The sequence below is a fragment of the Enhydra lutris genome, unplaced genomic scaffold (genome assembly GCF_002288905.1).
Source record: "Enhydra lutris kenyoni isolate GAN:26980312 unplaced genomic scaffold, ASM228890v2 scaffoldscaffold18, whole genome shotgun sequence".
Classification (NCBI taxonomy): domain Eukaryota; kingdom Metazoa; phylum Chordata; class Mammalia; order Carnivora; family Mustelidae; genus Enhydra; species Enhydra lutris.
This window is the reverse complement of record NW_019154102.1, coordinates 27,819,877-27,847,288: the sequence shown is the minus strand read 5'-3', so window position 1 is coordinate 27,847,288 and position 27,412 is coordinate 27,819,877.

Genomic DNA, 27,412 nt, shown 5'->3' with positions numbered 1-27,412 from the left:
CCAAGTGTAGGGGATGGTCATGATCTTGTCATGATCTCAGGGTTGTGACCTCAAGTCCCACATTAGGTCCATGATGGAGTCTGCTTGAGATTCTCTCCCTCTCCCTCTTCCTTCACTTCTGCCCCTCCCCTGCTTGCATGCACGCTCTCTCCCAAATAAACAAACACAATCTTGAAAAAAAAGAACGTCATATTATTCTTTTACAGCTTTACAAATCTGATAGACAAATAATAATGCTAGTTTGATATTGTTGGTTATTAATACCATCAAACATTTTTGTTCAAATCTTTTTTGGCCACATAAAAGTCTGTTTTGGAATTGTTTTATGACTGCACATTTTTATTAGGTTGTTTTCTAGATAGATTTTACTTATTAAATATTTGATTGTAAATATTTTTATCAGTGGTAATTTGAATCCATATGCCATTTGTTATTTTAACATTTTGTTATTGTTAGATTTTCACAATTTTACTTGGTCAACTCTTTCTTCTCTCCTTTTGATAAGTTCAAATGTTTATAAAACTTTAATGAGATAATTGGTAAACAATCAGGATAGAGAATGAAATTTAATATCTCAGGTAAGAAAAAAATATGGTGTGAAGATCTATACAATGGCCATATTTTATTTATACAATGGCCAAGTAATCAGCCTTTTCTTGATACCTACACTTTAAACTAGGATATGGAAGGATGTTAAATGAACATTATAGAAATCTTTTAAAAATACTGTTATCTTCTTGCATGCATTTATTAAAATCAGAGCTGTAGCCTAAATTAATGTTTAACTATTTTAAAAATATTTTTGTTTATTTCGTTCCTATCAAATTCATAATAAACTTTTGGGTAAATTATTATATAATGCTGAACACTTGTTACTCAGATGAAATCTACATTAGCCAGGCATGATCATCTATAGGCATTAATGCTTAGAGATTGTTTGAGGTAATCAATATATTTTGCTATAATTACAGAAGCCAAAAATCTTTAGTTATCCATAAATTGTGTTCTTGAAGGACACATACAATTGATAAAATATCAATGAAATATAGAACTTTTAATATTTTCTGTGGATCATAACCTATGTTTGCAATGTAAAAGAAATGACTGTCACTGTAAAAACATAAGCTTGACCACCTACAACTAAATGGCTGCTGTTTAATGTTTTATAATCTAAAATCCAATTGTAAAAGTTGAAATATATAAAAAAGACAAAGGTCAATATTCTTGCAAATTGTATCTTAAAACTTGCAGTTAGTCTTGTACATAAGGCAATTATCTTTTACCATTTATTAGATTCTCATAAACATAACCAATAACCTCTTGTTACTTATCCTTTCTGTTATTTAATACTCCTATTTTTATTATTTCATTAAGGTCTTATTTCTTGTCTTTATCATTGGAAAAACCATTGAATGGAAGTGAGAAATAGTGAAATGCTCAGATGTAGTGTGAGAACTAAAAGAGTGATTTACAGAATCTACAGTAGAAGAGTTATATTAATAATATTGAATGTCATAGAAACATAATAAAAAGTAAGCACTAGAAAGGCCCCCACTGGATCTAAGACTTTGGTTCTTGTCTGAATCCAGAATTGGTCATAACTTTCACAATGCCATTAGAATAATCTTTTAAACATACAAATTAGATTACATTACACTTCCTTCCTCCAATTGTCTTTCATCTCCTCTAGGACAGTATCCAAACTCCTAAGCTTTACACATAAAGGCATCCCTTAATGGTTCATCTCTTCAATCTTATTCATCAGCACTTCCAAGTTATATATTTTTTTCCCTTTCTAGTACCAACAGAACTATATACAACTCTCTAACTATAATATGCATCAATTAATCTCAATATTTTCCCCCACTTTTTTTTCTGTAGAAAGCATCTTTATTTTTTTAATTTAAATTCAATTAGCTCACATATAGTACATTATTAGTTTTAAATGTAGTGTTCAGTGATTCATCAGTTGCATATAACACCTGTTGCTCATCATATCACGTGTCCTTCTTAAGGCCTATCACCCACTTACCCAAACCTCTCAACCACTTTCCCTTCCACAACCCTCTGTTTCTCAGAGTCCAGAGTCTCTCATGGTTTGTATCCCTCTGTGATTTCTTCCCATGCAGTTTCCCTCTATTCCGCTATGGTCCTCTATGCTATTCCTTATATTCCACATATGAGTGAAGCCATATGATAATTGTCTTTCTCTGATTGACTTATTTCACTTAGCATAATACCCTCCAGTTCAAACCACATCGATGTAAATGGTAGGTGTTCATCCTTTCTGATGGCTTAGTAACGTTCCATTGATAAATGAACCACATCTTCTTTATCTATTCATCTATGAAGGACATCTCAGCTCCTTCCACATTAGGCTATTGTAAACATTGCTATGAACACTGGGGTGCATGCGCCCCTTCTTTTCATTACATCTGTATCTTTGGGGTAAATACCCAGTAGTGTAATTGCTGGGTCATAAGGTAGCTCTATTTATAACTTCTTGAGGAACCTCCATACTGTTTTACAGAGTGGCTGTACCAGCTTGCTTTTCCACCAACAGTGTAAGAAGGTTCCCCTTTCTCCACATCCTCGCCAACATTTGTTGTTCCATGTCTTGTTAATTTTAGCGATTCTAACTGGTGTAAGGTGATATCTCATTGTGGTTTTGTTTTGTATTTCACTGATGACAAGTAATGTGGAGCATTTTTTTCCATGTGTCTGTTGGCCATTTTTATATCTTCTTTGGAGAAATGTCTGTTCATGTCTTCTGCTCATTTCTTGACTGGATTCTTTGTTTTTCGGGTGTTGAGTTTGATAAGACCTTTATAGATCTTGGACATCAGCCCTGTTATGTCATTTGCAAATATCTCCTCCGATTCCATAGGTTGCCTTTTAATTTTGTTCACTGTTTCCTTTGCTGTTCAGAGCTTTTTTATTTGAAGAAACCCCAACAGTTCATTTTTGCTTTCGTTTCCCTTGTCTTTAGAAGTGTCTTGCAAGAAGTTGCTGTGGCCGAGGTTGAAGAAGTTATTGCCTGTGTTCTCCTTTAGGCTTCTGATGGATTCTTTTCTCACATTTAGGTCTTTCATACATTTTGAGTTTATCTTTGTGTATGGTGTAAGAGAATGGTCCAGTTTCATTTTTCTGCACATGGCTGTCCAATTTTCCAGCACTATTTACTGAAGAAACTCTATTTTTTCCAAAGGAAAGCTTCCAGACTCATTCTATGAGACCAACATTACCTTGATCCCCAAACTAGACAAAGACTCCCACTTCTAATCTACCCTAAAAATTCATCTGTGCATCCATGCTTTAGAGGGTTTTTATCTGTGAAACATTTCCTGATATCCTCGACCCTAGGAAAGTTAATCACAGTTTTCTCTCCCTTCCTGCTATCACTTTTACCTTCACCCCTCTAATCCCACTGTACTTATCATTCTTTGGTTATATTTGTCTCTCATAATAGACTGCAAACTGTTTGAGAGCAGGAACCGTGACATATTAATCTTTGTATCTACAATACTTAACATAGTGCTTGGCATATAGGAAGCATCTAATAAATATTTGCTGATAAATAAGAAATAAATGAATGAATAAATAAATGAGAAAGTAACTGCTCTTAAAGACCTTGGGAAAATAAAATGACTTTTGAAGTAATCCAAGCTATATGAATAGCACACACAATTTGGTCTTCAATGTTCCTTTGCCACAAAATTTGATTTAATGTCAAGTGAGGAAAGTAGCTATGGTGGCTTATTTCATTGACTAAGCATTTTTGGGGCCAAAAGAAAGCAGATGTGACCATTTAGGAGGGTATTTATCTTACAAAGGGCATTAGGACTGTAGAGAAAAGGCTATGAAATCACTCTTTTCAAAGAACTCAGAAGTGAATTGACAAGGGGTTTAGTAAGTGGCAATTTCGTAGCTGGCTGTGTTCCTCCGGTTTGTCACTGTCACTGGAGAAGTTGCCAAACCACAGCTCTATCCCAGGATGAAATTAAATAAAATCTAGTTAACTGAAAATATTCAATATTTGCAAATTTGTAGGGACACTTATAGCTATACCCAAAGTTAAAGTGCCAGGTTGATTGCATTCCAATCATAAATTAACAAGTGTTATTATTAGTTGTTCCAGTAAAATAGAATTTGCATTACCATAGATGTTAGACACTCTCTAAGGATAAGAAAATACTCCTTTCCTTTCTTTTTACTCAAACATGATCATCAACAAAAAATTTAGAGGAGAGTAGTACATGTAAAATTTGAAAATAATATTGCTATTATGAAAACAAACAAATTAATTGAGTGAAGAATTACTATTAATATAGAAATAAAGGGACATGGATTAATAGTAAAGGGCTTTTGTATCTGTTCTCTCTCTTATCATTTCAAACTGGTATCCTAAATAGTATTCTTAACTAGATTCAATGGAGAACTAAATTGTACTAAATGACAAATCCTTGGTTTTTTAATTATCCTCTTTTTCTCTTGGCTAAAAGCTTCTGTAGTAGAGATAAAACCCCAGCAAACTGCATCTTTTTCCTTTTCATCAGTAAGTTCAGGTAAAAGGATGTTGCATTTTCTTGGGACTCCTTTTTGCTTCTTTGCCAGGAAAGGTAAGGAATAACAATTCTGCCTATCTACATGAAAAATTGCAATGTGGGAAGATAATTTACTGAAATATTAATGTGTTATGTATTTTTTCTTACAGGTCTCTTCCTTTCCTATCAAGAAGATAGATGGACCCTTTTGGAATCCTTGCCTGTAGGACTGGGTGGGTCTGACAAGGCTCAGGCATCATGCTTACGGAGGGAAGGAAATAGACAGAAATAGAAATTTAATAGTTGGGTATTTCAGAGACCAGGTGGGAATTAAGGTGTTCAAATTCTGTGAGCAAAGAGGCCTATATGCCAGGCCCAGGATGCTGGTGAGGAGGCACAACCTTGAAAATTCAAGGAAATCCCTCCAAGGTAGGATAATAATTTTGTCCTCAAGCTTATCATGAAAGTGACACAACTCTTTAAGCAAGGCAGATCTCTTTGATGATGCCATCTTAGAAAAGGAAGATATTAGTAGCTATTGTGGTGGTAGGGACATATATGTAACTTCAGGAAGGATGAAGTAACTCCTTAAAAGTTACTGAGTGTAGACAACCTACCATTCTAATAGGATGAAGTGTTAGTGTCTGATTTATTTGATTTGAGTAAAATAATGAGACATTTGTTCGTCACCACAAAGTTTGTGGAAATGAGACTCACCCCCCCCCAAAATGAATTAAATAAGATGATTCATGTATTAGATGAATGCAGTACTGTATATTAGGAGGACATATGCTTCATATAGGGAGTACTGGAAAGTTTGGAATTTGTGGTGGGAGTAAGAGAAAGTTAAATTCTCACATCAGTGCTGATGAAGATGGAAAGGTGCCAAGGAAATTTTAGTTCAGGGCATTCTCCTCCTATACTACACTTTTTTTTTTTTTGCTTTCCAAAACTTTGTATCTGTTCTGTGATTTTATTCTCTCCTGGATTCCTGGATACAAAGCATTTCCTTCCAACCTAGTACCCTGTGTCAGATGATATGGCTTTGTAAATGATATAGAAATATGTCAGGATGATGCCTGAGGAATGGCACCCAGGCATCCTGTAGCAGAACTGTCCTTAGGAGGCGTATTGACTTCTCACCTAACCCAGGATTTTGGAATATCACTGGGCAGAATTTCCATGCTCTCCAAGGACTAATATATATCTATATCTATGTCTATGTCTATGTCTATGTCTATATCTATATCTATATCTATGTATAAATGCACTTAGTAGATTAAAAAACACAAATATGCTCTATAATTGTGCCTGTGCATTGCCATACATACATTGAGAAACCATAATACATGTAAATTAATAAATGGCAATCATGCTGATATTTATATTATTAGTGTTGTGATTTGTTCATTTAAACTATTTTCAGCAATTCCTGACATAATGGAGTGGTATAAGAAAAGATTTCAGGGCAGAATTTTAGGGCAAAAGTGTAGCATCTCAAGAACTATATAGATTTTGATAAGACCAAATTTTTTATCTAGGTCATTTTTATCTGGCTGTGTCCATTTGGATGACCAAAACCTCAGAATGAAAGCAGTCAGCCAGGAATTTTTTTGTTTGTATATTAATATTCTAAATGTCTCGAGCAGCTTTCTATTTTATAGACTGACAAAATTATATACTGAGCATAATAAGGTTTCTATTTGGTAAACTTAATTTTATTCAACATGCATTTGTACATAACTTACTATGTTCTAGGTGATAAACTCAGTGCTGGGGTTTCAGTGGTTAAAGTCACAGATCTTTCTGACATGAAGTTGCAAGTTTAACAAGAACTATAAATGTAACTATCATCATAAATTTAATCATAATTACAAATATATGGCAATTATAACTGTGACTGTAATATGACTATAAATATACCTATAATTATAGCATTTACTATTTAAAATTATTTATAACCACTAATAAAGGATCTGCAGAAAATTTGGTATCTGTTATCACTCACCAGAAATTAGAGATAACCCTTAATAATTGGATAAGGGGACGTTCTAGTTAGGGAGCATTCTGTTTGGAAAAGGTATATTTGTCTTACATATCCTTCCTCACCTTGTCCCATGTGTCTGTACTGGGACATTGGACTCTTGCTTTGGAGCACTCATTGCTAAACACTGGTGACTTTTAAACTCTGCTTGTTTAACTCCACTAACAATTCCAGGAGCTACTGTGTGATGATCTCAGATAAGAGTATTTTATTTTTAGGGTCTCTGTGGTAAAAGCAATGTTTTTTCATTGGAATCCATGTTAACTACTTCCTGTGTCATGAGAAGGATATGATGAACCCCTTTGCATGAGAAGAACTACCTCTTGTTTAAAGTCAGGACTGAAAACTAGTTGTTTCCTTTAGTAACAGTAAAATCTCTCCCACGTGGCACTGATAGTATCAACTTGGATGGTAGTTTTAATAATGTCTCTATTCTAAATATTACTGAAGGTCACACATATGACTTGCCTTTGTTTTAGGCCTCATAAACACAATTTGATGTGCTCATGACCTCTGATAAAGATAGCAGACTTCAGGAAAATTGAAACATTAGTTCATATGGGTTGAAAGTCAAAGCTTGATTATCACAGTCTGCATTTTAAAAGATTGATATGCTTCCAAGATAAAAACACCAAATAAAAGGAGAGACAGTTATATGCGACAACTGAAAGTCCAGTCTTGAGTAATTGAAGTTCGAATTAGAGAAAAAAGCATAATTGTAATAATGACTCACAGTTTACAAGATGCTTTTACATAACACCCTCTTTAATGCAAAGAGCAAGAGAGTATACAAAAAGTGGCAAGAGAAAGCATATATAATTGGAAGAGAGAGACTGCATTGGATAGAGGTGGTCAACGAAGGACAAACAATGTTCAAGTAAATTTAAGGGGAAGAACATATCAAGTAAAAAAAGGACTGTGAACAAACCTAAGGCAGGAAATCCAAACTCTGTATAGCAGAATGCATAATACAGTTTACATAGGGTTTTATAGAGTGTATAAATAATCAAATTCTGCTGTTAAAGAGATAACCAGTAAAAAATAAGCCAGAAATATTTACTTCAGATTATTTATAACCCATGAATGCCTGACTAAAGAATTTGGTTGTTACTCTCTTGGTTAATGGTTTTTAAACTTTTATTTTGTTATTCTTGCACCTTTTTTTTTTTTTTTTTTGTAGTTTTAAAGCTTCTTTTTAAAAGAAAGTTTATGTAGAACTGCAAACCATGAGAGAAGAAGAGAGGCAGGAAGAACTTGGGGGAGAGAGAAAGAGAGAGAGGCTGGTTAAAGCAGCGTTAGAGGATAGAGTCCTGCCTTCTTAGCCACTACTGAAATGTCCCTAAGTCACACTGATGTAACTTTAGGACTCCACAGAACATAGTTTGAAAATCACTACTCTAGGTAATTAAAAGTTATTGATAATTTTTGTGTGGGTGTGAAAAAAAATTACTGTAATTAATGAAATGAAAACGGATTTTTCTAAGACCAGTAAAGAAAGGAGAAATTCCCATAGACTTCAAAGCTTCCTTCCCCACAGGCTAATTGCACCTACTGTGGGCCAACCACCAGGGAGCACAACTTACTCAACAACTGCTCTTTACAGTCATAGAAATGGCACACACTAACTCTCTGCCAACTTGACAGCTACTTTTACTGAGGATGAGAGTACAATGCAAGAGAAATAAATACAAAGAATATTTTTAAATCTACATGCTTTGTCTTACTTCAGGTTGTGACTTATTACAAGGACCTCTTCCTTCCTGGCTCCCAGTCTTCCTTCATACAATAGATTCAATTTTACCACCCCCACAAAATGGTGCCCATCTGGACATCTGTCTCCCTCAAAGCACCAAGAATTCCAAGAGACAGTGATAGTTCCAGAGAATCAGGAAGTATCCTGCCCTACTGTGTGCTGTTTACCTTCTCAGTTTCCATTTCCTTCTCTGATAACTGAGAATTAAGAATTAATTTCACAAATGCAGGAAGCTTCATCATTTAATATCAGCTGTTAATAGCTTCAACTTACAGGTCCTCTTAGACTAAGCATCATCTTAGTATGATTCATTTCCAAAATTCATTCACCACACAAAATACACATAAAATATAAAACATGGGGTTTTAAGGGTGTCTGGATGCTTTGATCAGTTGAATGGCCAGCTCTTGGTTTTGGCTCAGATCATGATTTGGATTGTGGGACTGAACCTCACGTCAGGCTCTGAGCTCATCAGGGAGTCCGCTTGAGGACTGTCTCTCTTCCTTCTTCTCTGTCCCCCTGCCTCTCTCTCCCAAATAAATAAATCTTTTTAAAAAGTACCTTTTTATTATGTAGAGGTAGCCAAAGACAAGGAAATATTACTCCAGGAAAGAGTCAAGAGTCCAGAGAAATAAGAGCATTAACTAATGTTGTTGTAGCAGAAGTGGGAAGAAAAGTATGGACAAAGTTCTATATCCAAGGAAGAATGGGCAGATTTAGTGGCTGAGGAGACATGGGTTAGTGAAGGTGATAAAAGCAAACAAATGCTCAGAGACTGTCAACCCTGAAGGCTAGAAGAAAGGGATGTCAACTCTACAGTAAATGAGAAATTCCGGACAGTGAAAAAGTTTACGTGAAAGTGATTTTAGGTGTAAATATGTTGATGACTTTGAGGCGTTGGTGAGAAGTCCAGACAGAAATGTCTTTCAAAAAATGAAAAAAATGGGATTAGATTTCTTAAAATAAAGCTGAGCTGAAGATTAGTTCCCTGAGGACTTCATTTCAGAAAAGGCATTGAATGACCTCTATCTGGATCCTTTTCATTTCAGAAAAGGCATTGAATGACCTCTAAAAAGACCTCCATGACTCATAGTTTCAATCCATTTATATTGTCTAATACATAATTTTTCATACCTACTTTCCTTACTAAAACATTCAAATCATAGCTCTGAACATAGAAAGAATGAGTTTTAATTTAGTGCTTGGAGAGAACAAGGTGCATTGACCATTGAAGTCTACCTAAAAGGAGCTATAAGAACTGAGCAATTGCATGCTTTGGAGATACTAGAGAAAATTGATTTTTTACTTGCTAACATGAAGTTCGCATTTTTGCTGAAAACACCCAGAGCCTTAGTAGCAGAATGGTAGCAAATGCTTTATTCAGATTCCTAGCACTTTAACATCTATCAAACATAGACAGCAAATTTTCAGGACATTCCCAGGTCCTTGGCAATTCACTTCCCCATTTTAACCAAGTGTTTCTACTTCTCTCATTTGTGGGTTCAGGACCCTTGACTCTTTAATAATAGATCTTGGAAATGGTAGGGATCTCTGACCTAGAAGGTTTTTATATTGACATCCAGCTCCATTCATAACCTGATACTTGTGATTTTTTAAATTTTTATAAAAGATTTTATTTATTTATTTGACAGACAGAGATCACAAGTAGGCAGAGAGGCAGGCAGAGAGAGAGGGGGGAGCAGGCTCCCTGCTGAGCAGAGAGACCGATGCGGGCTCCATCCCAGTACCCTGGGATCATGACCTGAGCTGAAGGCAGAGGCTTTAACCCCCTGAGCCACCCAGGCACCCCGATACTTGTGATTTTTAGGTGGATTCTGACCTGTACTTTCACGAAAATCTGAACGCAGTAACCAGTCATTTATCTCTTGCTTCCTTAATGAATTACTGATTTCTGTAATAGACTTTGAGATATTAGATTTTTATAATAGTAGCACCTTGTGTTACATTTTTCACAATTTTGAAAAAATGAAATTAAATTAGAGGGTTTTCTGTTTGTTTTTGTTTTGTGTTTTTTGTTTTGTTTTGTTTTTGTTTTTGGCACCCATATGTACATTCTAAACTCTTTATAGATACTTGGATAGGTTTTAGGTTCACTCTGAGAAAGGCCTTGGAAATACCTTGGGTCTACTCTGGAGAAGTACTTCTTACATTTCTGTGGTGAGGGATCAGTTTTTACTTACTTTCCAATATATCACAGATGGATACTTTTATAAAATACCCTGTACAACAAGACAAGACTACTAATCACATATTTGAATGACATGACAAGGTCCGGTTGCTATATACATGTTTAAAAATTGTTCTCAATTTCTAATTCTTCATTGTAACCAGTAACAAACTTTAAATTTAGGAAAAAAAACATTATTTAGCTATGTGTTTGTTTTTATGGACTATACCAGTCCGTGGGCCAACATTTGAGTCACACTGCATTTAGAATATATGCAAATATATTAAAGTTCTATGAATCTTAGGAATGATTTAAAGGGTAAAAATAACAAATTATATCCAAGACTCCTCAAATCTATAAAGATTAACCATATTATTAAATGTCATTGTTTAGCTATTCTTCTCTGCAATCTTAATCCCTACTATCTTTGAAAAAAAATTTAAAAAGTAACAATACTATTTGCTGAATGCTTACTATACATCAGGGACCAAGTTAAGCATTTAGAGATATTATTGCATTTAATTTTCACATCAAAATTATGAGGTAAGTAATTTATAGATGAAAACTTGAGATATAGTGAGGTTAATTATCTTTTCAAAGTCACACAACTTTACCACTACAGGGTAAAACCAGCCAAAGTATTTGCATCCCCCAGAATAAAAATTAATTAGATTACAACCTTGTCTATTCTCCTCATTATACCATGGCTTTCTACATACTGATTATGGGCAATAAGATGTAATTGACTCTACAACCCAACCAGATGCACAGAACTGCTGAAGATGCAAGGGTCACTTGTGCACATATTAGTCGTGAACAATCATGGAGCAAGGAAAAAACCAAAATAAGATCAATCTCACTTCGATTTATATAATTTCCTTTAGGTCAACAGAAGCAGATTATGAAATATTTTATAGTAGTCCTGAATTTTGACCATGTATCCTTATCTCCCCAAAATGTGTTAAATATGATTTATCCTTTATTTTTATTTTTATTTTTTTTTAAAGATTTTATTTATTTATTTGACAGAGAGATCACAAGTAGGCAGAGAGGATGCAGAGAGAGAGGAGGAAGCAGGCTCCCTGCTGAGCAAAGAGCCCGATGCGGGGCTCGATCCCAGAACCCTGAGATCATGACCTGAGCTGAAGGCAGAGGCTGATTTATCCTTTAAAAGTTGATAAAAAGTGATACTCTTAATTTTGTTTACTTCCCCTTCAGGAAATATGCAATATAGTGTGAGTGAGACTCTATTTTTTTGTCCTGCTTCACACATCCCTAATTATAAGATAAAACTCAGCAGTAGTTTGGACCCCTATACCAAATAACAAAGTTTTGTAGAGAAGCCGAATCACTATGTTATACACTTGAAACTAATGTAATATCATGTGTCAACTATACTTAAATAAAAACAATAATAATAAAAAAGAAATAAAATTTTGGCAGTATAATGGAAATGATGTTAAATTCTGTCAGGGAACACTGGGGAGATATTCACAACTAATTAAAAAATGTGCATATTTGCTAAGGTCAGTATTATTATGTCTGTATTCTCATAGACTCACAAAATCCCATTTTAAACTTGGTGACACTAGTTGCCTAGTCTTCCTGAAGACACTTCACAAAAACAAAGCATTTAAAAGTAGGTAGTATATTCAGGTAACTCTACAAATTACTTTGGTGTTTGTTTAGGGTTTCACAGGGCAATTTTAAACAAGATTCATCCAGCCAACTACGTGTATTTCAAATATTTTACAGGTAGACAGCCTCCTGTATTTATAATCGTTGCTGGCAGAATTGCAGCTCACAATGGTGGGTGGTAGGTGCTGGGCTGACACATGCAATCAATCTGTGAGGCTGGTTCAAGGATAAAGCATATGATGAGGACGTGTAGTCAGCTGTTGGCAGTCATGGAAAAAAGATTTTGTCTTTTGTATTTTATCACTTCCTTTTGGTGTATGGGTGAACTGGAAGGTGATGATGAATATGCAGTGGCCACTAACCGTCATCTAAATCCAGCTGCCAGGACATGGTGTAAGAATGGAGGCAGATGTGTTAACGTGTGCAGCTGCATGTGCACTTATTATCATGCTCATTAATGGGGACTCCTCCCTTTCCTCTGTCTTGGTGCCAAATTTCTCCTCATTCTTCACCTCTGTGCCAAGTTCAATATATTTGGCATCCTTTCTGGTGTGGGACATCATTACATTTAGATTTCCAACTACCTCTCACAAAAATGTAAATGATCTTCTTTTAAAAGTCTTCAAAATAATATGTGTACATACACACATGCACATGTAATACAATCTGATACACAACTTGGAAACTCATATAACACAATCTGATACACAACTTGTGATCCTATTGTGATCATTTAAAAATACCTCCATAGATACTTTGATACTCCTCTCTTCAAAAAGTGAAGCATAATTCCCCTCCCCCTAAATACAGGTCATATTTAGTGACTCACTGTTAGCAAATAGAATGTTGCAGAAAAGAGAATGTGTGATGTCCAAGACCAAGACAAAAAAAAAATATCATGTTTTTCTCTTGAGTCTCATTTTTGGATTACCTGCGAGCTGCCATATCAGACGGACACTCAAGCAGCTCTACTGAGAGACACTTAAGCAACAGTCCTATGGTAAGATACTGAGCAAGGAACCGAGGCCTCGAGCTAACAGCCCTGTGAGTTATCCTCTTGGAAGCAAATTCTCTAGCACTTGTCCACCCTTCCGATGCTAATAGCCATGCCAACTCTGAGTTTGAATTATCTAGTTAGGCTCCTCTTATACATATTTTTTTAAATTATTGATGGATATTGACACACAACATTACATTAGTTTCAGGTGTACTATGCAGTGATTTAATAACTCTATACTTTATGCTATGCTCACCAGAGTGCAGCTATCATCTTCACCATACAACGCTGTTACAATACCATTGGCCATATTCCCTATACTGTGCCTTTCATCCCTTCGACTTGTTCATTCCTTAACCAAAAGCTTGAAACTCCCACTTCCCTTGACCCATCCCTCTTGGATTTTTGGCCCTCAGGAAATGTTTGAGAAAATAAACATTTGTTTTAAGCTGAGGTCATGAATTCTGAGGTAATTTGTCTTACAACAATAGGTAATAGGTATACCCATGCTTCCTCTTGTAATTTGGTTGTCAATCTATGTCTATGTTATCCAGGGGGAGCTATGCCTTTACGATGCTTTTGACAAAACACAAGGAGGGATGCAGAGTAATGGCAAGTGCCTCCTGACAGTAAAACTTGTCCAGGCACATGTCATAGGTTCTGCCTACAGTGGCAATTTATCTTTGCAAATAATTCTACATTTTGTGAAATTCAATGCGTAAGTGTAAATACTATGTGTCATTTGTTAGTTTAGCCACTGTGTCTTGAACACCTACTATATGCCAGTATATACCCTAGATACAGTTAATCTAAAGATACAACTACAAATATAACTGAATCCCTTGTCAAACAAAATTATTTAGTTAAGAGATATGTAAATCTAGCCACAATATTTCTATTTGGAAATGCAAAATACACTTACTATAAAATATACAGTAGCTCCTTAAACAGAGATCAAAAACTGAGTCTCTCTTTCTGTTTGCCTGTCTGATTCTGTCTGTCTTTCTCTCTGTGTGCCTGTGCATGTGTCCAGAATCATTTGTGTTCAGGAATCATTTACTCAATTTGTCATTTCCTGTTTCCTGTGTATAAAATACTGGAATGGCTTCAGTGTAGAAGCAAGAATGATAAAGCAAAATGAGCAAGACACTAGAGGTCATATACCTCAGCTATTCACTAATTCTGCCCTTGAAGAGTTGTATGTCTTTGGGAGAGTCACAGTATTTTGGAAAACCTTTACACACTTATGCTGTGGTGTCCCTCTCTCTCATTCCCTCAAATTGTTCTTGCTGAGTAGGGGAGGACACCATTACTCATAATTCCCACTAGTGTTCTGATTCAAGGGCTTTTTGTTTGTTTAACAATAAGGTGCAGTTTTTCATAAATCTATGTTTTAAAGTACTTTTCTTACTTGTATCTTGTGACCATACTGTCTCCATCTTTTCTATTTTTATTGACCTGTGCAGTTACTTGCACTTCCTTCTCCACTAGTAGCTAAGAGTCACATAGGGTGGAAAAGTTAACTGATATGTCTGTGTTCTATGCACATATGTAGAAGATATATACCATCTTCTATGACCTCACAAATACTATAGGAAAAATATCAATGTTAGTCATAAATTGGACTTCTGATTTTTAGTTTTCCATCTTTAGAATGGGTCATGTCCCCAGGAGTCAATCAACCACTACAAAATTAAATATTCATTGTAAATTGTCCTTATTCCTAATAATTGTGCTGTAATATTATGGTATGATCTATCTATGGGTCTGTGAAATTATGTCCTTATCTATGAAATGTGAGTAGTGCTACTAGAGTCCATCATTTTAATAAATGTGTTCCTAAAAATTTCTTTCAAATTTGCATATCATGTTTACTACTTACCCACATTTATACATATTTTTGTATAACTGCCATAACACTATGCATTATTTTCTCACATGATTTTACACCATATTTCTTCAAAGTCCATGTAGTTTTAACTATACTTTTATTAGGTAAGTAACATTTCTGTGCCTCCCATGAAGTAAATGACACCTCTCAATCTAGCAATGCATTCTCAAGAATAAAAAATCAATGGTTAAAATGAAATGAGGTATAACAGGTTGCAAAAAAGGAAATATAAAGTTTATAAGCATAAAAACAAAAAATGACTGTTATATGCTTTCTCTATAAGAAAAAATAAGAGTCTCAAAAGAAAACTCCAATGCAGTTAATTATATGCATGGTAGTTAAGAGAAGAAATAACAGAGGCCAGGTTAAAGTTATTGTTCTATTCTATTGGGAAAGAAGAGACTGAGGGAGTAGTTAGTGTACAATGGGTAGGAATGAACAAGTTTGTAAATTACTCCAGAATGCCTCACATGCTTGCCTCTGACAAGAAATGACAAATACTCATTGCTGAGTTACTTTTTAACTGTGGAGAAATCATTCATTTGTTTGACATTGCTCTCCCACAAAGGGGGCCTTCTGTTGTTTCACCTTTGCAATTTAAAAATTTATAGTGAGATTAAATTCTATTACTTATTGTGGCTGTGTGCCAACTTAAACTGCCATTAATCACAAAGGCAGAGAATACCAAGGAGTGATTTCAATGCTGCATCTTTTAGGGACTGAGAAGAAATAGGAAATCAAATGCACAACTGGAAAGAATAGAACTAGACAATGGCAGGAACAGAAGAACAACGTATTTTGAGACCTTTTATGTTAAAACTTTTAATAAATTACCCTGTAATTCAGAGCATATGTATTGAATTCCTAATATGTTATTTTGGATAACAAAGACAAAACTTGATTATGTAATGTTGTGTTACTTCTACAACTAGCACTATTTTGCCAACAAAATTTTGGCAAAATTTTTTTTAAAACTTAATAAGGAAAATGTTCCAATTGTACCTATTACCAAGAAGTTACGTTTTTATGTAGAGTTTTTATTTTATGTTGTATCTGAGTTGGTCACACTAAAGTGGAGAAATGCTTGGCTTAGAAGAGCCCTGGATTCTTAAAGACCTGGGGTCTCCAACTTGCTTTCTATGTGTTATGTGTACTCCCTGTGGCACTTTAAAAATATATCCACAGATTCTTTTGTACTTCTTCTATCAAGAAGGATTTATATCCCCTCCCTTGAAAATAAGCAAGGCTTTGTGATGGTTTTGAGCAACAGAGAAAGGCAAAGCAGTTTCTTTGTTGTTTTGCTTGCATACTCACTCTTGAAAGGTTTAGCTGCCTTGTATGCAATTTGACTGCACTGTCATGCTGACACATTGTAGAGAAGCTGAAATCTTTGCCATAAGAGACAACACTGAAGAATCACAGGTAGAGAGACTCTAAGACTTCATGAGGAGAAAGAGGCACCTGGACAGCCCTGCTAGAATGGTATGCTATAGTTCTAGATCTAGCCATGCTTTAGCTATAATTGGATGAGAGATCCAAGTTGTAATTGTTCAGCTGAGCTCGCTGAATTTCTGAATCACAGAATTCAACAGAGAGAATAAAGTGTCTATTATTCTCTTAAGCCACTAAGTTTTGGGGTGACTTGTTATGTAGCACTCTTTGGACCTCAGTAAAACAAAGATGCTTCCTATACCACAGGGAGGATGAGAGGCACAGATATATGTGTATCATCAGACGGGGGGAGGCACTCAGTAAATCAGAGCAATTATACTACCAAAATTTTATACTATATAAGAGCTTGATAAGTAGAGGAACACTTTCTGTCAAAATTCCATCTTCCTAGAGTAACAGGCATAAAATTCTCTGTAATTGAGTTGTTCAAATTGAATTTGATTTGCTTTAATCATATTCAGTCTGTCTCAACCATATATAAATGCCTGGATTGGGAAAGAAGTCCATTGTCAGTCATTCTGGGCTTTCTTCCCATCTTGAATATTCCCAGAATCATAAAGAGAGCACCTGTTCTAGAAGGAGTTCCATTCTTGATCAGGAAAGGCCCTGGATATCATTGCCTTCCTTCTAGATACTGTCCCTCTTCCTGTGCCTTCCCACCTCTAACAGAGCTACCCAAGACAGAATTTTGCAAGGTCCAATTAAGTGGTCCTTCCCATTTTCTAAGGGTCCTCCTTCCCCAGTGATTGCACTTAAGTAGGAATCTTTGTGGAAACTCCAATTTTGGTTCCGTCCTCCACAGTGTCAGCTAATTTACTTTTCATACTCGAAGCACCTAATATTCACACTATATTTTGCTCCCACAATATCCTCTGAGGAGGATCAGATGGGAGGACTATGGTTAACTATGGTTAGGCCCTGGAATACAGAACAATGAAAGAGCCCTCCTTCCCTTTTTTAGTCTTTTTTGTTTATTTACTTTTTAAATTTAACTTTATTTTTCAGTGTTCCAAAATTCATTGTTTATGCACCACACCCAGTGCTCCATGTAATACATGCCCTCCATAATATCCACCACCAGCCTCACTCCCCTACCCCCTCAAAACCCATAGTTTGTTTTTCAGAGTCCACAGTCTCTCATGGTTTTTCTCCCTTTCCGATTTCCCCCAAAGCACTTCTTCTCTCCATCTCCCAATGTCTTCCGTGTTACTCCTTAAGCTCCACAAGGAAGTGAAACCATATGATAATTGACTCACTCTGCTTGACTTATTTCACTCAGCATAATCTCTTCCAGTCCCATCCACGTTGATACAAAAGTTGGGTATTCATCCCTTCTTTCTTTTTTTTTTTTTTTAAGATTTTATTTATTTATTTGACTGACAGAGATCACAAGTAGGCAGAGAGGCAGGCAGAGAGAGGGGGGGAAGCAGGCACCCCGCTGAGTAGAGAGCCCGACACGGGGCCCGATCCCAGGACCCCGAGATCATGACCTGAGCTAAAGGCAGAGGCTTAACCCACTGAGCCACCCAGGTGACCCGGTATTCATTCCTTCTGATGGAGGCATAATAATCCATTGTACATATGTATGGTATCTTCTTTATCCATTCGTCCATTGAAGGGCATCTTGGTTCTTTCCACAGTTTGGCAACTGTGGCCATTGCTGCTATGCATTTATTTATTTATTTTTGAGAGAGAGAGAGGCATAGGGAGAGGGAGAGAGAGAATCTTAAGCATGCTACTGAAGTGGAGCAGGGAGCCTGAAGCAGGATTCAATCTCAGGGGCTCCTGACCCCCGAGAACATAACCTGAGTTGCAACCAAGAGTCAGATGCTTAAATGACTGAGCCACCCAGGTGCCCATACTAGTTTTTATATCTTAAAACATAATTATAAAGCCTGGACTATTCTACAGAATTTTTTTTTGTATATTTTGTTGAAAAAGGCAAACATAAAATGATTGGAATTCTTTGATTTTGATCAAATTACCTAACATTTAATAATAGCTACTATTCTTTACTCAATATACAAAGATGTGTGCTTATATGCTTAAGTATACTTTATGTATATATGTATGTACATAAGATGTATAGATATGTATGGATACAAATTTAGTATGCTGTATATTACGGACACTACTAATTACAATGAATGACCTCAAAAAATTGTAACTTTTCCAGTGGATTTAGGATCATAGGAAATACTGTCATGTTTTATTAATTGGTTGTTCAGTTCCTGGGTCATATTAATTTGGATTTCAACCTTGTGTCATTACAACAATTTTACTACTAAACAGTTATTAACAATGGCTTAAAAAATCTTAAAAAAGATTTGATTTATGAATTCATCATTAAGGAATAATTCTATGTCATTAACAGCACAAGGCAAAGTTTATCATTTCCCAAAAACAATATAAAAATGTAAGATCTAGTTATGATTTGTTGATTGCTAGAAAATTTATTCTATTTTCTTTGTTAGCCTCAAGGGAAAGATATGGAAACAATTGCTATTTACTGTTCTTATTCAGATTGATATATGTTTACTTAGTGTGGTTCCATGAAAAAAGAAGAGATCATAAAATGAACTATTCTGCTCTCAGAGTCCCTTTGGAAATCAAGCATTCACAGAAAATATCATTCCTATACTTAAGAAAAAGATGTCTTTCTTATTTTCCTAAAGTTCCACATTATGCACAAAACACTTGCTTAGAGTTACAGAATTTATGGGAATCTTCGTTAAAATTCTGCCCTGACAATAACTGCTTGGAATAACTTTGTCTGCTGTTCCCCTCAATGCTACACATAGCCATTCTCAGTTATATGCACTTCTTTGTATTTACCATGACTATGAAGCATTGGTTTCTAGTTAGGATAAAAGAAGAAAAGGGTAATGAGATGTGGTCACCCAAACTTATTTTGCTAACACATTATATTTGAGCATAATATCGGGTTGAGCCTTTCTTCTCACACTGATAAGTTCTTTAGTCCCAAAGAATCCTATGAGTTCTTGCATCCTTTGATTTTCTGATTTTTAAAATAATGTCTGTGATTTCTTTTTGTTTGTTCCCCTGGAAAATACCCATATTTTTCACTCATATAAATAAAAACCTAGGAGTAATGGCAGCTCTTCTGTGGAATCATGAAATCATGGAGATGGTGTAGTATAGGTGTTAGCATAAATCCATATAATTTATCTGGTTTATTCATAATTTTTCCCTGATTCTCATGATCAGCTACAGTAGGTTATATTTTTAAAAATTCTACTTGATTAGCATTGTGTTATGATACCAGGTCCTTGTTTTATTTCTTTCACTTTTTTCTTTTAAAAATAATTTCTGCTTTTACCTATTAATTTTTTTCTTCCTTATCTTAACCCAGTTTGTTTGTAATTTTCTAGCCTTTTTTAAAATATTTATTGAGTATTCATTGAGTAACAATGGAAACATTTAAAACTATGAATTCCATTTTGTATAAACTTTTTAAATTGTCTATAAACCAGATAAACACACTCTCACAGGCTGTATCACAGATGAATACATATTGATGCAGATACATTTTCTCAATATATGTTCAATGATAAGTAGCTTATAGAATTAAATTTCAGTTGTACAATTTGTATAGCTGGGTCATATTTGCATGCTTTTTAAACTTTTAATTTTTAATTTTCTATATCTAGTCTGAATTATTCTTGTACTAAGAAATATAATGTCATTCCCTATGGGATTTTAGTTCTAGGAGGAAATAAGCTACATTTCTTTTTCAACATCATGTCCTCTATGGCTAACTCTGTGCCACCCACACAACTGTTCCTCAGATATGTGAAGCATCAAATCGAATTCACATAGTTTTAAATACCCAGTACCTAAGGCTATTGATGTTACTGAGAGATATGACTCTGTCAAGATCTCTGGATGTTATTGATAATGCAAATTTGACAAATTCTTACTCATTTTTCTTACAGGCTCATTATTACTATCCTACATTGGAGTCGAGAAATCCTGGCCATGTGACCAAAGAGGACTCCACACTGTAAGTCCAGGAATACTCTGACTACATTTCCTAACACATCTCTAAAATCCTCTGGCAACCAAACTCCCCTTGATTGGTCAATTGTGAGAAAATTACTCTGAGATAACATGGGAGTTGAGACTGTTACAGGGGTTTACAGAAATTTTGAAAATTCTGAAAGTCTCTGAGAACTGTGAACAAACATGGAGCCAAGGAGATGCTGCCATTTCAGACAGGGAAATTGCCACTATTTTGATATATATAAAATGGGGCTAATATCTTTACCCTCTATCATTATTGGAACCTGCTGCTTCTGAAGTTACTATATTGGATTTTCAACCACAGTTTTATTGCCCTACCTCGCACTTGCCAGAACTGCCAGAACTTTCAAAAGCTGAGCTACCACTGATTTCTCAATACATTGGCTAGGCTTTCCAAAGCGTAATTTTGCAGTATGTCTGCAGCCCCTGCCTCTCAACTATTGGTATTTAATATAAATCCCCATCTCTGTCATTGATCAAGTCACTTTCTGTCATTCATTTCATGGACTTCCTAAATTGCTGTTCTTCATCTCTAACCACTGATCCCCTTTTTTGCCCCTAATTGTCTCACCTCAGTTTCACATATCATCATAATACAATAGCCACTTTTTAGTCCGTCTGTACCTACTTGTTAGAATAATAGATTCTTCATACCTTACTATCCCAAACTCCAATATGTGGGCATCAATCCTTCAAGGCCATGATTTTGTTCTTGTTCCTGCTTAATGATGTAATTGGATTTGCTTTCCTCATGGTAGTCTACTGTTCTAAGTTCTGTAATTTTCATGACTATAAGCCACTTTTTTTTAACCTCTTGGGACATTAACTGATTTATTTTATAATACAGAGCCAAACCCTTTTTGATATCATATTAATACATCATTTTAGATCATCCCTATGGATGATTAGTATCTTCTACTCCATTTTTCACATTACTTGAAAATTCTAGTGCCATGTTCTTATCACTCTTATTTATCTTTTGCTTTTTCCTGATAAGCATAACAAGAGACTGGATATACAAATGAACAATAACCAGACAATACATGAAAATAGAAGTCTGCATTACAACTTAACAGCAATTAGCAATCAGGAAGCCAACCTATTATCTGTTTTAGCCCAGTTCAGAAAGCCAAATAGGCTTTGTAGAAATTAGTCCCAAGAGACTAGGACTTAATTAATAACTGATAATATGTGTAATTTTTTCACCATTTTATAGGACCAATTGGAGAAAGGCAAACAATGCACTTGTAACCTACTGCATAAGACACCCCACCTCTATTTAGTCCACTACAGCATTCCCATGCCAAGAGCCTCCAATCAGGGAATACCTAAAGACTTTCCTTTTCAACTATAAAGCTGTCCCACTCTTCTGACTGCCTTTCAGTCTCTGCCAAATACAAGTGTGGTGGAGCCTGTTTTTGTGGTATTGCAAGCTTTGAATAATCTGCCTTTGATTGTCCTTATTTGGGTGGTTTTCATTTATTTCCAAAGTTAAAACTATATTGAAACATATTCTGATATAATAAACAAAGCTTGAAGGCAGTCCTTTTCTGATAGGGCAGGGATGACGCTGTTTGGAGATGCCTTGAAAACCCAGAAAGATCCCTTTGACTGTGATTTTCACTGTGGGTTGTAGACATGAGTGAGTTATATGAGGACTGACTGGCATATAGGCTTCATCACCCACCACCTTCCAATGCACCACAATGTAGCATAATTATGTAGCACAATTTCTTTGAGCCATAAATGCCTCATCTGAAGAAAGGAAGATAAAGAAAACTATCTTATAGGTCAGTCGAGTAAAATAAGTGAAGAGATAAATATAAGTTCCTTAATGTTTATTTCATTCTTATTTCCACTAAAAGGTGTCTAACATCCACCAACACAGAAAGATTGTGGTGGACTGCCATTCCCTCAGGCTGTTTTTCTGACTGAGGATGAGGTATATATGTTTATCTTTGTACACATTTATTCTTCAGTATATTAATTAATTTATTCATTTAACTCATTTTCTAAGTTGAATGTCTATTATATTCCAGATTCATCCTTAGACACTGGGGCTGGAGAAGAGGACAAGCATGGTTCCTGCCATGTGATAATGGCAAATTTAGGGAGAAAAGTAATACACAAAGTGATATGAACATAAAAAGGAAATTCAAAAAACTGTAAGGCTTTCCAGAACAGACATCTAGTTCAAAATGGCATACTGAGAACATATGCCCAAGTATGATGAAAGAAACTATATTATTCCTGGAAAGTAAGAAAGCATACTATCTTACAAAGAAGGTTAAAAATTGAATAGTTACTGAACAATAAAAAATAGGATAAAATTAGCAGAAGTATCAAAGCAAAGAAAACAGAAGCCCAAGAGAGCAGATAGTAGTAGCTACTGGGTACCAAGTACAAGGACATTTATATGTATTAGGCCACTAAATCCAAAAGAAGATAGATAAAATTTTTTTCATTCCAGTCTTACAGATGATGAAACTGAATTCCAGAGAGATGATATAACTTGCCTAAAGTCAGACAGCTGAAAGTGGAGGAGATGGGCTATGACTCTGGGGCATTTGGCTCACAGCCTGTGCCCCTAATCATTGCATTTTACTGGCTCCCAAGGTAAAATTAAAGCAGATGGCATAAAGAGCAGGGATATTTCTCCAGCTTCTGTTTTGCCAATTGTGTAGGTGCTCATGCTAGTCAGTAAGTTAAAATTCTGGAAGAGATGGATGACTTTTCTTTTCTTTTCTTTTTTTCAGATTAGGAAGAGGCTCAACTGTTCTAGCCCATATCCTTTAGTTTTAAGTCCACAACATTGAAATAATAATAATAATGTTTGTAAACATTTTAGTACTATAAATTTATAGTTTTTATTATAATAAATGTCAGTATCACCCAGAAATTAACTATAACAATTACTATTACAGTGTTACTTATAATGTTATAGGTATGCAAAAACTTAGAGGAGGCCATTTAAGGATGGGCCAATAATCACTGCATCCACAGTAGCTGATGAGAAGAGGAGATGCTGCTCTCAAAGGATTAATCATTCTATGAGACTTTTAGTGAATAGTCACAATGTTTCTATTAACTAGGTAAATTACATTCTACTCCATTGTACCACCTTTGTGTCCTACACAGTGCTGGGAATACCATAACTGTTTTTAAAATGTGAAATGAATAAATGAATTATAATGTATATTTACTTAAACTAAAAATAAGTAGAGACTAGAAACCAGTCTGGTTTCTATTTTGATCTCTCTCTTTTTAGTTTCTTGAAATAAAAGATGAAATAAAGTACTGTTTTGTTTTTTTTTAAGTCACCTTTACCATCACTAAATGAGCCAGGCTTTTAAATTATTAGTGAATCTTTTGTGCTACTTATTTAAGCTTCTTCCAAGTTATTGAAACTTACTAGTAATAACTTTTGAAGCTATTGAGTCTTTTGAGGAGTTCAAAGATTCAAGGCTTTGATATCTATGTATATGTAACAGGTGCACATGCACATAACACAGATACAGTCAAATTTGCTTTGTGACATTTTCAAGTGTCATTTTCATATATTAAATATTGTTATGCAAGTATAAGAAATCTGTGTTTTTCTATAAATACACTTTAGAGAGTCTGAATTTTTTTAACAAATATTTTATTTATTTGAGAGAGAGAGTGTGTAAGCATGGGGAATGGGAGACGGAGAGGGAGAAGCAGCCTAGGCCTGAGAGCATGGGGCTAAACCTGGGACCATGACCTGAGCCGGAGGCAGTCACTTAACTGAGTGAACCACTCAGGCATCTTCTGAATGAAATTTGTGGTTGAAAAAGCTTAAAATGAGACAAATATAATAAAAATAGCTTGATATCAGCAGAACATATAATAGACATTTCTTTTCTATGATTCTAAGGCTCGATTTTTTTTTAAAGATGTTTATTTATTTATTTGACAGAGAAATCACAAGCAGGCAGAGAGGCAGGCAGAGAGAGAGGGGGAAGCAGGCTCCCTGCTGAGCAGAGAGCCTGATGTGGGGCTCAATCCCAGGATCCTGGGGCCATGACCCGAGCTGAAGGCAGAGGCCTAACCCACTGAGCCACCCAGGTGACCCAAGACTCCATTTTTTAATCAAAAATTTTTTTTCTTTGCAAAAAGTTTGGGAAATATAGCTTTTAAAAATAAAACATGCAGACTATTAGAAGAGCGTTAATTTTGTTTCCTTAAACATTGTGAAGACCGTGTCATCCAATCTAAACTGAAGGAAAAATGGGTGATATTCAGATTTTCAAATCCTTGAGCATTGCATATGTGGTTTGAAATTTTTGAAATATTATCTGAGTAGTGATTAAATCATTGCTCTCTCTTTCTTCCTGGGGTTTTTATCTTTTTTTTTTTTTAATTTTATTTATTTATTTGACAGAGATCACAAGTAGGCAGAGAGGCAGGCAGAGAGAGAGAGAGACGAGGAAGCAGGCTCCCTGCTGAGCAGAAAACCCGATGCGGGGCTCGATCCCAGGACCCTGAGATCATGACCTGAGCTGAAGACAGAGGCCTTAACCCACTGAGCCACCCAGGCGCCCCACTGGGGTTTTTATCTTAAATAGATATTTTAACATATTAAGATATTACAGAAATCCTTTTTCTTTCCACAGCTTCCATAGGGATTATCGCTTTTCTGTGACTCATATAAAAAGCAAATCAAAGACACGTTACTTTAATATCATTTATTTTTGATTTAGGGAGTAATTCAAAATATTAAACTCACTATTTTATGAGCATAAACTAAAGTATTTATGCAAGTAACTAACAAATAGGATTCTTCAACATAGGATTTATCACAAAGACTGTCAGTCCAAAGTCTCCTTCCCTCACTTAGTGATGGCCTATTTCCTACTGAGTGGCCCATAAAATGGAGAGTGATATTGGTTAGGGGTCTATATTTTTTAAAAGAGTCCATACACAACAAATAAATGTGCTTCTACTAGGATAGATACCCATACAGGTATCTGGAGTAAGAAGGAAACAAGATTAATAGTGGAAAAACTGATCACTTACCACTTTTTGGAAAATAAAATATATTAAAAAAACAAAAAGCTGTGCACCTCACTGCTGAGTGCCAGTTTTTTTAAAAAGAAAATATATTTTATTTTATTTTTTTTAAAGATTTATTTATTTATTTGACAGACAGAGAGAGACCAGAAGTAGACAGAGAGGCAGGCAGAGAGAGGGGGAAGCAGGCTCCCTGCTCAGCAGAGAGCCAGATGCGGGGCTCGATCCCAGGACCCTGAGATCATGACCTGAGCTGAAGGCAGAGACTTAACCCACTGAGCCACCCAGGCGCCCCAAGAAAATATATTTTAGACTTGGTTCTCCTTGTGATCTTAGCTCATAAAGCTCTCACTATCATGACATGTGTCTTGAGTGGTGTTCTGGTTTACTCAAATTTGGCGTTGAATTCTTCCCACTCACTACCTAGCTCTCAAACACACACAGCGGATAAAGGACTCTTTCTACTTATTCCTCAATGCACCAGTTGATTTGGTCATAATGATCACTGTTAATAATTTAAAGATGATGACCTCGTTCCTCCTCTTTTCCATCAAACACTTTGGTACAAAGTCTGTGAACAGAATCCTGTCTTTCAAGTTTTCCCTGCAATAAGTAGGTGGCATCTCTCCTTGGCAGAGTCTGTGCGTGGAGCCTTCTCTTTTAACTCTGCCATGTAATAATGAGGTGGTGTCCCTCTTACCCCTCATCTCACAGAGGCCATGGAGACTGCATGGTGAATCCCCAACAACCACCTCTACCCTGCACAAACAAAAGCAGAGATCCCTTCCCTGATGCCTCCTCACTATTTCAGAGACTGTGTGGGTGAAGTGTTGTTCTCGGGGTAGCACACAAATAGGGTGGACTAGATTAGCACTACAAAAGTTTTGTGTAACTAGAGTGACAACTGAACCCTCTCCTACAAAAAAGTGGCTAGAAAATGCAGTTTTATCCTAAATAGGTTGATGACCTTCTAAAGTAGAGTATTTAAACAGAAAAAAAATTTCAAAATATAATTGTCAAAGCATCTAAGATAAAATTACTTGTCAAACCCCAAACCAGGAAAATCTCAAGTTGAATGAGAAAAGATAACAGACACCACTAACTATCAAGATAGCACATGCTGAAATTTGGAACATGAAGAGTGAGGAGGAGCAACAAAATGGGTAAATATATAGGTAAATACAAGACTTGTCTTCTCCTCTTGAATTTTAAAAATTATGCTTGAAAATTAAGATCAATAACCATAGAGGTACCTGGGTGGCTGAGGTGGTTAAGCATTGACTCTTGATTCTGGCTCAGGTCATGATCTCAGGGTTCTGAGATTGAGCCCTCCTCTGCACTGTTTGGGCTCTGCGCTGAGTGGGGAGCCTGCTTGGGATTCTCTTTCTCCCTCTCCCTCTGCCCTTCCCCCCAGTCTCTCTCTAAAAAACAAAACAAAACAAAACAAAATAAAACAAAAAGAACAATAAAGTTGTCTGAGGTGGTTCTCAATGTAGGTAGACAAGTATATTTTAAAACAATATAGTAAAGGGAGGTAGTTAAGTGACCTAAATTCTAAGATCATCATATCATACTTAAAGTGCAAAATATTCAAACTTCTAGGTTCTTTCCATTAGTTGTCTTCAGTCATCATGTTTGTTTCCTATAGATTTTTTTTTTTTAAGATTTTATTTATTTGAGAAACAGTGTGTGAGAGACAGCCCAGGGTGGGGGGGCAGTTAGGGTGGTAGAGGGAGAGAGAAGCAGGCTACCTGATGAGTAGGGAGCCCGACAGGGGGCTCAATCCTGGGACCCTGGGATCATAACCTGCATTGAACAAAGGTGGGC